We start from the raw sequence: 14,122 nt of genomic DNA, 5'->3' as shown, positions 1-14,122 counted from the left end.
CCTTTCGTTGGTTTTTTTGCAAAAACCCAAATTTTTTTTGAAAAATTTTTGGCCCTTTGTTTTTGTTCTCCAATGGGGAACTCTCCTTTTTGCTTCCCCTTATCTTTTTTGATTTTTCTAGAAAGTAAAATGAGGAGAAAGATGACTTAGTCATCTTTTAATGATCCATATAGAATTAATTCATGTGGCCATGGCCCCACAAGTCCTTGGCCTGCCACTTTGGCCCTTTAGTTAGATGATTTGCAAGTTGTCTTAATTCTTTTGGCCCCCGAATATTCACTTAACAATTTCCGTACCAAGAAAGTCACTTTATACCACTTATTTATAACAAAGTCATGATTAAAGAAAATCCCGACTTCTTGTCTCGGAATAGCCTTGTATCCTAACTTGTCATATTAACTCAAGTTATCCCGTTGTTAAAAAATACGGGATATAACACAGAGATAGAATCATTTGGAGGACATTATGGAACTCATGAAAGGGGGTATATATAGCAAAAGAACCATGCCTTAATGAAAGAAGGGTTAGCCTTACATACCTCTTTGTCTTCTTAGCTATTTAACATTCGCTGTCGAAGCTTGAACAATCTACATTAGAAGGATTCAAACCATAGTTAAGCTTTAATGACACTCTTAAACCTAGACGAGAATAATTCGTGATTTAATGAAAATTGGGCAGCATTTCATCTATTCCGTCGACTTCCACTATACTACAATAAAACTCTCAAACATCCACAATAACATCAACAATATCACAATCAAGTAATCAGATTACATTAAGCCTTTGATATTCATTCTCATATCCAACTCATAATAGCAACTTCATACTAACTTTTGCATATTTTCATACAATTCTTCCTAATCACCATTATTACCTTTCATAACAAGATTATATCCATATCATACTAAGAATCATGACTCAAGTTAACTTACTACTCACAACCATCATAAAACTACATTTAGACTACATTCTCTACTTCCTTCTTCTACCCAAGTCTTGCTACAACCAAGCATTCTCAATAACTTGAAATAAGCATGGAAACTAACCTTTTTATCTCATAGGAACAAGTTTTGGAGCAGCTACCAACTTGTGCAAAAACCCTAGCTACAATGCTCAAGTTTTTCTTGAAATCTACCAACCACAGGAAGCCTTCTAACACGCCAGAACACTTTGATTCTGCTATTTGATCTTTGTAATCTCTTGGGTTTTAGTGTAAGATGCTTAGAGAGGGGTTTTAGGGCTTTGAAGAGTTTAGAGAAATGTGGGAAATGAAAAATGAGCAAGGGTCGTCCATCTTTATAAAATAAAAAATCTGACTCGGAATTATACGGTTAATTATATGAGCCATATAATTTATACGGTCCATATAATCCAACCAGGGATCACCCTTCTCTGGATTAAATCTACGGACCATTATACGGGTCGTATAATTTATACGGTCCGTACAAATGGCCGTACAACTGGCAAAATTCTAATTTTCATTCTCGTCGACTCGTTTGACTTCCAATCCTCGTGGAACCTTCTTGGCACTTATATGACGCTTCATTAACCATAAAATAGGCCCTATAGCAGCCCCTCAAGATATTTCTAAATAAATATTAGCTCAATTGTAGCGGAAACCTTCCGTACACGACTTAATTTCACTTCCTTCAACAGACTAAACCTCACATAATCGTATGACTCGAAACCTTATAGTATGAACCTTAAGCTGTCTAATACTTCCATTAACCTCATAAGGATTTCACAATTCACCTTAAGCTCACATTAGCCTATCCACAAGGCAACACATTCGGAATTTTTGAGATGTAACATTTGGCAAGAAAGGTAAGTTAAGCCCTCGATACATCGGACCATACAGAACTATTCGCACAGTGGGTAAGGTGGCATATGAGTTAGAGCTACCTTCTGCGTTGGAGTCTGTGCATCCAATTTTTCATGTGTCGATGCTTCGTAAGTGCATTGGGGATCCTTCCAAAATTGCACCTGTAGATGATATTCAAGTCACCGAGCAACTAGCCTACGCAGAAGTTCCTATTGCCACTCTAGATAGGCAAGTACGGAGACTTAGAACCAAAGATGTAGCTTCCGTTAAAGTCTTATGGAGAAATAACAACAGAGAGAAAATGACATGGGAAGCGGAAGGAGACAGAAAGTTCAAGTACCCACCTTTATTTCCACCTCCAGAGGAGGCTAGGGCAGAGACACCATTGTCCTCAGGTACGTAATGCTTTCTTGGCCGTGTGTGGCCATAGTTGTTGTTGTTGTTGTTGTTGTTGTTATAGCCCTATGAGGCGATATATTTTGGGTTGTTGTGACAAGATGGTAGTGCCAGATTACAGGAAAAACTCTGGCAAAATTTTTGTAGAATCCCCAAGAGTCTAACATTGGAGGACGAATGTTCCTGGGGGGGGGGGGGGGAGAATGTTACATCTCGGAGATTTCGGATTTTATTGCATTGTGAGTAGAACAACGCTAGTTATGTTGAGAAGGTTTCGTAATAATTGAGCTAATAATTTTTTTGTAATGACTTGAGGAGGAGCTATAGGGCTCCTTGGATGGTTAATGAAGTGTTATGCAAGTGTCAACAAGGTTCCATAAGGATTGGGAGTTGAACGAATCGACGCGAGAAAGTTTCGAAAAATGTTGGGTTATACGATCACTTATACGAACCGTATAAGTTATACAGCCCGTATAATGGTCCTTATAACAATTCCAGAGAAGGGTAATTCCATGGTGGGATTATACGGTCCATTTATACGGACCGTGTAAGTTATACGGACCAAATAAATGGCTGTATAATTGGTCGGGCCAGCTTTTTCTTTTTTGTATAAATAGACGACCCTTGCTCTATTTTCTCATTTCCCACATCTCTCCCACTTCTAAAAGCTCTAGAACCTCCTCTCAAGTATATTCCACACAAACCCAAGAGAGATCATAGATCAAATAGCAAGAATCAAGGGATCCAAGGGTTGGAAGGCTCACTAGGGTTTGTAGAACTCAAGATTTTCTTTGGTGTTGAAGTTGGGGTTTCACTCAAGTGAATAATTTGATTCAAAACTTGCTCTTGTGTGATTAAGGTGAGTTTTTATACTTGTTTCCATGTTATTAAGAATGTCTAGTTGTTGAATAACTTAATTGAGGGAAAGAAGCAAAAGAGGAAGTTCAAAGGTGGGTTGATGATGTTATGGGTAATAAATTGACTTGAGTTGTAATTGTTGGAGTACATTGGGTATAATCTTGCTATGAATGGTAGTAATGATGATGAGGAAGTGTGGTATACGAGTGTATATAGAGTTGTATTGAAATTATTGTTGTGTATTGGTTATGAAAAGGAGTTTTGGGCATGTAATGAAGTCTCTTAATTACAAAATTGATGATAATGTCATTGTTGATTGGAAGCTGTTTTATGATATAATGGAAGTCGATAAAATAGGGGAAATGCTCCCTAATTTTCACTAGCTTATGAATTATTCTAGTTTGAACTTAGGAGTGTCTTTAAGACTTAACCTTAGTATGATCCTTTTAAATGTAGATCTTGTGAATGTGGAAGGAGAACGTTAAATGATTAAGGAGACGTTAAGGCTATTCCTTCTTCATTTTGGCATGATCCGATGTTATGAGCCAACAAGCGATTAAATGAGCTTCCATATTACTCTACTCTTAGAAGCACTAGGAGTATTTCAGTCTTTGATGTCTCTATAGCCCGTATGATTATTCCTTCTATTCATGGGTCTTGAGATTACTTATGTTGATGATGTTAGCTCAAAAGTTGTCCATCGGAGGTAATATGACCTTATGTCACTTCGAGAGTTCTATGTATATATTTCAGTTATGCATTGCATTCATATACATATGCATATTGACCCATAACCAGAAGGTGTTATATACGCGTATATTATATGTACATGTGGTATGGGAAAATGGATAGGCGTTATATACGCATTACCACTTGATCAACCACTTTGATGATGATATATGGATCGGGCCGTACGTTCCTCGGTACTATTATATGGGATATGGATCGGGCTGAATGTTCCTCAGCACTATGACCTATATTTATATACATGAGCATGATTATCATTGAGAGCATGCAGATTATGCTCCCACAGAGGCATTGGCAGTTATATAGATACTGGTTCATACAAATCTATGCAGACAGTCAGTTTAGCTTTGAGTTCCAGACTCCGTTCATAATTCTTATGCTTATACTTATGTTACTCTTATTCCTTACATACTTAATACATTGTCCGTACTGACTCCCCTATTGCCTGGGGGACTGTGTTCATGCCCGCAGGCACAGGTAGGCAGACAGGTAGTCCCGCTCAGTAGGACCTTTACTCAGCATTAGTTTGTGCGCTTCACTTGATCCGGAGCTGCAGTCTATTTTGGTATTTCATTCTTTTGGAGATGTATATGCATATGGGTATGATGGGGCCCTGTCCCGTCCTTTCTATAATTTTCTATTCCACTAGACGTCTGTAGACAGGTGTATGTATATGTCAGATGATGTAGCCTTGTCGGCTCCTACTCTTTTGTGTACAGTATATGTAGCCGCCTAGTTGGCTTGCCTTTGTTCTTTTAGCTTGTATGTATGTAAATGTACAGAGTTCATGATGTCACCCCTTCATGAGGCAGTATGAGATCAGTTTAAGTCACTTATGGGCCCTTGATGTTTAGTATAGTTCAGATATAAGTATAGGGGTGTTTGGTCACTAGAGGTCAGACACTCATCACGACTTATTGGTTTGGGTCGTGTCAGTGAAGGACGTTGCGAGTGATGCATGCTTCAGACATAGAGTTAGTGGAGTTGGCTTCCTATAGATTATGGGGTGTTGTTGTTCACTGGTGTGATACTTGGATGACTTCTAGTGGGGTTAATGTGCCCCCACCCGTGTGGAAGGAGTTCACATATGCCTTTCTTTAGCATTATTTGCCGCTAGAGATTCGATGAGCCCGAGCTGATAAGTTCCTGAACCTTAGACAGAGGACCATGAGCGTTCAGGAGTATAGTATTTGATTTAATTCGCCGGCTAGGTACGCTTCAGCTATGGTATCTGATATGGGAGATCGTGTGTACCGGCTTGTGATCGGATTGGGGCCACACTTGGTTGATGATTGCATGATGGCTTTTGTTCAGACATGTATGGATATTTCTCTCATTGAGCGTAAGCAGTAGCGAAGGGCTGAGCGTGAATAGGATAGGAACCAGAGTAAGAGAGCTAGATCTTCGGGTTTCATCAGTGAGTCCAGAGGTGGCCAGAGGCAGCAGTTCTATAGGCGCTCAGCCTATTCAGCAGCTAGTGCGCCCTCACAGTTCCCAGGACCCAGGTTTGATAGACCTACTCATTTTGAGCTAGCCCAGAGTTCCAGGGCTTCCAGTTCTCAATTTAGGGATGGTTCTAACCAAATGAGGCCATCTTTACTGCGATGTACCCAGTAAGATAAGTTACATACGGGGCAGTGTCGTTGGGGTTCAGATGGTTTTTATGCCTGTGGTCGGCCGACCATATTATATGAGATTGTCCCTTGAGAGGAGGAGGAGGCATAATTCAGCCGACAGGGATTGCCGTTAGTTCTTCCTCATCTGTACGCCCTCTTAGGTGGGGTTCTCAGACACCATCCGGTCGTGGTAGAGGCAGAGGTAGAGTGTCCAGTTTGAGCAGTCCTCAGAATCGCATTTATGCATTGGCTGGTCGACAGGATCTTGAATCTTCGATTGATGTTGTTACAGGTATAATATCAGTCTCTTCCCATGATGTGTATGCATTCATAGATCTAGGTTCTACATTGTCGTATGTTACACCTTTAATTTCTAATCAGTTCAGGGTGATACCCGAGTCGATTAAACCTTTTGAGGTGTCTATACCCGTTGGTGATCCAGTAATAGCTAGACGGGTATATAAAGATTGTGTGGTTATAGTTTGTGATCGACACACGGTAGCGAATTTGATTGAGTTAGATATGGTGGACTTTGATGTCATTACGGGTATAGATTGGTTGGCCTCTTGTTATGCTAATGTTGATTGTAGAACGAAGATGGTTTGATTCCAGTTCCCGGAAGAGCCAGTTCTAGAGTGGAAGGGTAATATAGCATCACTGAGAGGTAGTTTTATTTCTTATCTCAAGGCAAGGAAGTTAATTACCAAGGGTGTATTTATCATCTAGTCCGGGTTCAGGATACCAAAGCAAAGCTATCAACTCTTCAGTCTGTTCCGATGGCTAATGAGTGTCTAGACGTATTCCCAGACGAACTTGTAGGTCTTCCACCAGAGCGGGAAATTGACTTTGCTATCGATAATTTACCAGATACTAAGCCAGTATCTATTCCTCCTTATAGAATGGCACCAGCTGATTTAAGGGAGCTGAAGGAGCAGTTAAAGAACTTGCTTGAGAAAGACTTTATAAGGCCTAGTACATCACCATGGGGAGCACTGGTGTTATTTGTGAGGAAGAAAGACGGCTCCTCGCGGATGTGCATTGATTACAGGTAATTGAATAAAGTGACAACAAAAAATAAGTACCCGCTTTCGAGAATCGATGATTTATTTGATCAGTTGCAAAGTGCCAAATGTTTTTCAAAGATAGATCTAAGATCAAGGTACCATCAAGTTAGGGTCAAAGAGAAGGATATTCCTAAGATAGGTTTCAGGACCAGATATGGCCACTTTGAGTTTCGAGTGATGTCATTCGGCTTGACTAATGCCCCAGCAGTATTTATGGATCTGATGAATCGTGTATTTAGACCTTTCTTGGACCAGTTTGTGATTGTATTCATTAACGATATTCTATTCTACTCTAGGTCAAAGGCTGAGCATGCGAATCATTTGCGTGCACTACTCAGAGTTCTTCAAGATTGGAAGTTATATGCGAAGTTCTCTAAATGTGAATTCTGGTTGAACTCTATGGATTTCTTGGGGCATATTATATCAGAAGACGGTATCAGAGTTGATACACAAAAGATTAAAGCTGTAAAGAATTGGCCGAGACCTACAACACCCACACAGGTTTGTAGTTTTCTGGGCTTGGCAGGCTATTACAGGAGATTCGTAGAGGGGTTTTCTTCTATTTCTGAACCACTAACAAAGCTGACTCAAAAATCAGTTAAGTTCCAATGGACTGATGCTTGCGAGTGCAGTTTTTAAGAGTTGAAGAATAGATTGACTTCGGCTTCGGTTCTGACGCTTCCAGAAGAATCGAAAGTCTATGTTATCTATTTTGATACATCAGGCGTTGGGTTAGGTTGTGTGTTGATGCAGCATGGTAAGGTTATTTCTTATGCTTCGAGACAGTTGAGGAAGCACGAGAAGAATTATCCAACACATGAATTAGAGTTAGCTGCAGCAATTCATGAGCCAAAAATATGGAGGCATTACTTATATGTTGTACATGTTGACATATATACAGATCATAAGAGTCGTCAATACATCTTCAAGCAGAAGGAGTTGAATTTGCGTCAGAGGCGATGGTTAGAACTATTGAAAGACTATGATGTCGATATTTTGTACCATCCAGGGAAGGCGAATATAGTGGCTGATGCCCTTAGCCGCAGATCCATGGGTAACCTATCTTATTTGTGGCCAGATAAACGGGAATTATCACATGAGCTCCATCAGTTAACTAGTTTAGGAGTTCGATTATTAGACTCAGGCGATGCAGGGTTACTATTCAGGATTCGGCAGTCTCATCTTTAGTAGCTGAGGTGAAGAAGCGCTAGTACGAGGATCCCATGTTAGTTCATTATAAAAACACAACCCCTCAGAAGAAGAAGTCACCATTTGAGATTTATGGAGATGGAGTTCTCAGATATCGAGGCAGACTATGTGTTCCGGATGTTACAGGGTTACGTCGCTAGATTATGGGGGAGGCTCATTCCTCCCATTATTCTATTCATCCAGGAAAAATGAAGATGTATCAAGATATCAGGGAAGTTTACTGGTGGGACGGAATGAAGAAAGATATAGCAGAGTTTGTAGCCCAGTGTCCTAACTGTCAACAGGTGAAAATTGAGCATCCAAAGCCCGGTGGATTACTACAAGTTATCGAGATCCCGACGTGGAAATGGGAAGCAATTAACTTGATTTCATTACAGGCTTGCCCCGTTCTCAGTGTAAGTTTGATTCGATATGGGTAATTGTTGATAGACTTACAAAATCAGCCCATTTTCTGCTTGTCAGGACTAAGTACTCAGCCGAGGATTATGCGAAGCTGTACATTAAGGAGATAGTCCGAATCCATGTTGTTCCGGCATCTATCATTTCCGACAAGGGTGCGCAGTTTACAACTAACTTCTGGAGGTCCTTTCCGAAAGGATTAGGGACTCAAGTGAGTTTTAGTACTGCATTTCACTCTCAGATAGACGGACAGGCTGAGCATACTATTCAGACCCTCGAGGATATGCTACGGGCATGTGTGATAGACTTCAGAGGTAGCTGGGACGATCATTTGTCGCTTATCGAGTTTGCGTATAATAATAGTTATCATTCCAGTATCCAAATGGCCCCTTATGAGGCTTTATATGGACGAAAATGTAGGTCACCTATTAGATGGTTTGAAGTGGGGGAATCGAAGTTAGTAGGGCCAGATTTGATTCGACAGAGGAGAAGGTCAAGTTTATTCAGGATCGATTATTGGTTGCCTAGAGTCGTCAAAAGTCTTATGTAGATAATCGCCGACGAGATTTAGAATTCGTGTTAATGACTGGGTATTCTTGAAGGTATCCCCTATGAAAGGCGTTATGAGATTTGGTAAGAGGGCTAATCTTAGTCCTAGGTGCATTAGACCTTACAGGATTTTACATAGAATAGGCCAGGTGGCCTATGAATTGGATCTACCTCAGACTTAGAGTCAGTTCATCCGGTCTTCCATGTATCGATAATTCGTAAGTGTGTTGGAGATCCTTCCAAAGTCGTACCCATTGATGATGTTCAGATTACAGAGCAACTATCATATGAAGAGGTTCCCATTGCTATATTAGATAGACAGGTTCGGAGATTGAGAACTAAAGATGTAGCCTCAGCGAAAGTCCTTTGGAGGAATCAGAATATCGAGGAAATGACTTTGGAAGCTAAGGAAGATATGAGATCCAGATATCTGCACTTGTTTTCACTCCTAGAGGAGGTCCAGAAAGAGACACCATTGCTTCAGGTGCGTATTGTTTCATTTTTTTATGATTGCCGGTCGTGTGAGGCCATTATTGTTATTGTTTGTTATAGCCTTGTGTGGCGTTGTATATTTTGGGTTGCTGGGTCAGGTTGGTAGTGGTACAGTTATAGGAGAAACTCGGTCAAAAATTTTATAAGACCCCTAGGAGTTTAACATTCGAGGACGAATGCTCTTAAGGGGGGAAGAATGTTACACCTCATTTTTTGCAAACGTTAAGGTTTTGTTTTAAGACGGCTATCGTAGGTTCATATTAGAAATAAGCTAAGAAGTAATGTATGAGGACTGTGGGTGTATCTCAGAGTTATATAAGTTTTTAATCAAGTTTGGAAAAGAGTATGAAGGTTGGACGTCAAACGAATCGAGAAGAATACATTTCGCCGGAAAAATTTGACCAAGGCATTTTCACGGCCACTTCCACGGACAGTGAATAATTTCATGGGCCATGAAAGTGGTGGTTGGCCATCGTGAAATGGTGGCAGTGGGTGGAATCCACTGCAGTGATTTCACGTCCACTTTCACGGCCAGTGAAATAATTCACGGTCCGTGAAAGTGACCGTGAAATTGAGCGGTGGAATTTTTCCCTTTTGTTATAAATTAAAGGGGCACGATTTGGAGCTCATTTTTCACCAAAAAAAGATCCCTGGTGCCTCTCCAAGCTTTCTTAACCATTTCTAATCATCCATAAACATCCTAAGCTATTTTAAGAGAAGATCAAGCTTTAAAACCCGAAGCTAATTCATGGAAGATGATTGTTCTTGCTTCTATTTGATGTTGTGGTGAATTTGGTCTTGAAGCAAGTGGTGTGGGTGAAGTTCGTCAAGCTATATGGTATGTTCTTCATCTTATTTCTTATGTTGAGTTGATTTGGAGGCTTATCAAGTCTTAAAGGTGAAGAGAATCATGGTAGAAAGGTCATAAAGTGTTGTGTTATAGTTGTTGGTTATAGGCTGAATTTGAAAGGAAGCTTTAGATTGATTTGAGCCTAATTTGAATGTAATCTTTTGACTATGGTATTGGCAACGTTGTTATTGGTGTTTGGGAGTTATTTTAAAGTTTGATGGAAGTAGGTAATATAGGGGAAATGCTGCCCGATTTTCGTTAGCTCATCAACTAATTTAGTTTGACCTTATGAGAGTTTCAATGACTTAACCTTAGAATGAATCATCTTGAATGTAGATTTGCAAGATGATTCCCATAATCTTGAATGATGATTCATTCTAAGGTTAAGTCATCTTCCTTCAGATTTAGTATGATCTTTAAAGTTACTTGTACTTTTATCATGTTTTACATTGCATTTCATTTATATATGCATATTCAGACCTGTGACCCCTTAGGCGTTATATAGGCGAATACTATGTATTATCTATATATGTATGGGGTATGGGGAAGGTGACGGCGTTATATTAGCACTACCACCTGATCAGCTGGTCATATGATGATACGATGATGATGATGATGATGATGCCCACAGAGGCTGATACGATACGATGGGATGCCCACAGAGGCATGACAGGTGTTATATACGCATACGTATATATGTATGACCTCATGCATTCATGCACAGTACTTATGCATATCATTGACCCTCAGAGGCAGTTCAGACGTACTGGTTGCACACATTTACCCTATGTTTTATTATGTCCCTCTTATGTTACTCTCATGCCTTACATACTCAGTACTTGGTCCGTACTGACGTCTTCTTGTTTTTGGATGTTGCGTTCATGCCTGCAGGCAGACAGGAGACGGTTCAGACCCTTAGGCTGTCTTCTCAGCTTTTGTACAGGAGCACTCCACTTGTTCCGGAGTTACAGTTCAGCTTAGTATGATTCTTTTGTGTATATATGGGCATGGCGGGGTCCTATCCCGTCCTTATTATTCGATGCACTCCAGTAGAGGCTCATAGACAGACATGCACAGTTAGATGTTCTATGGGTATCTTGGTTCTCCTTTGTTGTATCATTACCTTTGGTAGCCTTGTCGGCTTGTACATTTGGGTTCAGTTTGATTACGTGTATATATATCTTTTGAGCTTGTGTCCCTTACAGCTTATGATATCTATTAGTCAGTACCATGGCCCATACTAAGGTACGGTTATGTAATACATCTATGTCTTGTGGTGCTCGGTATCCGGGTGTCACGACCCAAGCAGCAGTGAGTGGCACCCACACAAATCCCCTAGTGGGCGAACCATCTACTTAACCAACCATCCAATCGATTACCAATTACTTAACCACTTTTAGACAAATCAAGGATATAACAAAATAATAACTACCCAAAATGTCTAGTCATGCCATAAATAAACAATGAATGCAGAAGTCTAACTATTACAACCCCAAAATCCGAAAGTCATCGTCTAAGGACTCTAAATCATAAACTGTCTAAGGAAATAACAACTGTCTGAAATAACAAACTAATGTCTGAAATGAAAATAGACATCAATAAGAGGAGATCTTCAGGCAGCCTGACATGTATAGGAGCTCACCCTCAAATCTGTCAGAAACTCACCTCACGCAAAATATGAGGTCTAGTAGATGTCTTTGGATCACAATCTGTACTCAAAAGAATGCAGCAAGGTAGTATCAGTACAAACACTATGTACCGGTAGATATCATAGGCCGGCTAAGACTAGTATCATGCATACAATAAAAAAATCAATAAAATAGAGAGATAGACACAACAACACATAACCACAAGAAATTATCAATGAGAATCATTTCACACCGAAATAAGATAAGCCCACACAACAACAATCAACAAAAGTAACTCAACCCATGTCATTACCAACACAACCGTAACTCACGAATTATCTCAACTCCGTCACATATCCATACATACATGATAAATAGTATTGTTTGACCAAATAGCCATGACCTATAGGGGACCCATGGTGTCCACGTACCACTCGCTCCGGAACTGACCTCGGATCACGAGCACATAACTAGGCCACATCCTCACCCCCTATCAAATGTGCCTTTTCATATTTATATGTTCTTTCTCATTTCAATGTATTTCCATTCCAACAATCAATAAGGAATTGTGAACGATCAATAAATCAATATCAATGGAACATAAGTCACCATGTATCAAGACTCAAGAATAAATTCATCAATACGCCTAAATGCGGGATTACTCCAAGTCAACAAGAAAAGTATTCATTAACTCCTTCTTTATCATATCATAATAGTTCATCACATAATCAATCAATCAATATCAAAATCAGGAATTTCCAACCATACTTTATGTCCGAAGCTCTATTCATGCTTCTCCTATCAATTTCATAACATATACAATCGACTAATCAAAGTATAACTCAAGTAGGCCGTAACCTACCTCAAAGCTGAACTGGAACAATGCAATCACTCTGCAATAGTTTTCCCTTTCGCAAAGCTTCAGAACGTTCAAAGTCTAGCAATCATAACGCTAAGTGAGTAATGGATCATGTTCTCAAACCCAACTACTTCTACCCTTTTCAAATGGGTGAACTATCACTAAGTGTGAATTCATCATAAAATCAACCAAACCATCATACTATTCCCATTCATGGGTTTCTAATTAATTCAACCCTTTTACAAGCAGTTTTTATGCTAAAGTTACCATCTTTATGAAACCCTAAGTCTCAATACATCATTTTCATCCATTAGAACTTGAATTCCCACCCTAGGAAATGATAATCTATAACTTTAGATGAATAAAAAACTATAAAATCACTAACCCATTCATTATCAAGGGTTTCTTAAGTTCTAGGGCTTTAGTCCTTTCATTCAATATTAGAGGACCTTTAACTAATCATGAAACTTAATTTAATGATGGAATGAACAAAGTAGAGGGTTGAGACTAACCTTTCAAGAGTATTTTAGCCCTAGCCTTAGAAAATCGCCACAAGAGTTCTTGGGAACTGTTTTGGAGTTAAGTGGGGAATGGGTTCAGAAATAAGAATAATAAACGTTGATTCTGCCTCCCATCGACCGCTGCAGTGGTTGATGTCTCGTTGCAGTGGTCTCGCTATAGTGGAAAATATCCCTCTATGGCAGACCTCATTTATTCCACGACTCTCCACGGCGGCGAGCCTCACGCTGCTATGACAGACTAGCTACAGTGGTTCCACAACCGCTGCAGCGATCTATTTTGACCAGTAGCTTGGGTTTTTCCACCAGTTTTTCACCCAAAAAATCTCAACACCAATCCGAGGCCCTACAAACGCAATCCAAACTTGCACATATACATAAAAACACGCTACAGACTCACCCCGACCTCGAAATTCCCAATGGAGGTCTAGTTTACTAAGTGACCCCCCATAACGACCTAGCGGGTCGTTACACCAGGTGCCCATCATGGCCCTCTGGTTGGGTCATGACAAATTGTCGTCCTTCTGACAACATCAAAAAACCTGCATCCAAAGAAAAGCATGAGTTTATGAGGTTAATCCATGTCGTTCAACTCTTATCGTGTTGTTCCTTCATCTTGTGGGGTACAATGTCCACGCTATTCTTCGAACCACGGTAATATAGAAGACAAGTTTTGAAAATAAGAATTTTATAATGTTAGTTGACATAAAAAGAAGAGTTTGAAAACTTTGCTCATTATTGTGATGACATGTGTAACTCGAAAAAAATTATCTGTAGCATGATATATGCTTGTGTCACGCCATTCTTCATCTAGAAGTAATCTTAAGTAGGTAGCTTACAAGTAGCTCAAGCAGGCAGCTTGCAATCAGCTTCTGAAAAGCCTTGCAGCAGCTTGCAATCAAACAAGTAACTTACGAGTAGCTCAAGCAGGTAACTTATAAGTAGCTCAAGCAGGAAGCTTGCCATCAGCTTTTGAAAAGCCTTACATAAGATTCTTGAAAAGCCTCGCAGCAGCTTCTTTTCTTCTATAAATATAAGCTCCTTTATAAGATTCAAATCCCTAAAAATTAGTTTCAACTTCCAATTTCTCATCCAACAGCGTAAATTATTCACGA

The sequence above is a fragment of the Lycium ferocissimum genome, chromosome 11 (assembly GCF_029784015.1).
Source record: "Lycium ferocissimum isolate CSIRO_LF1 chromosome 11, AGI_CSIRO_Lferr_CH_V1, whole genome shotgun sequence".
In the NCBI taxonomy this organism is placed as follows: Eukaryota; Viridiplantae; Streptophyta; class Magnoliopsida; order Solanales; family Solanaceae; genus Lycium; species Lycium ferocissimum.
Note: the sequence above shows the minus strand (reverse complement) of the source record.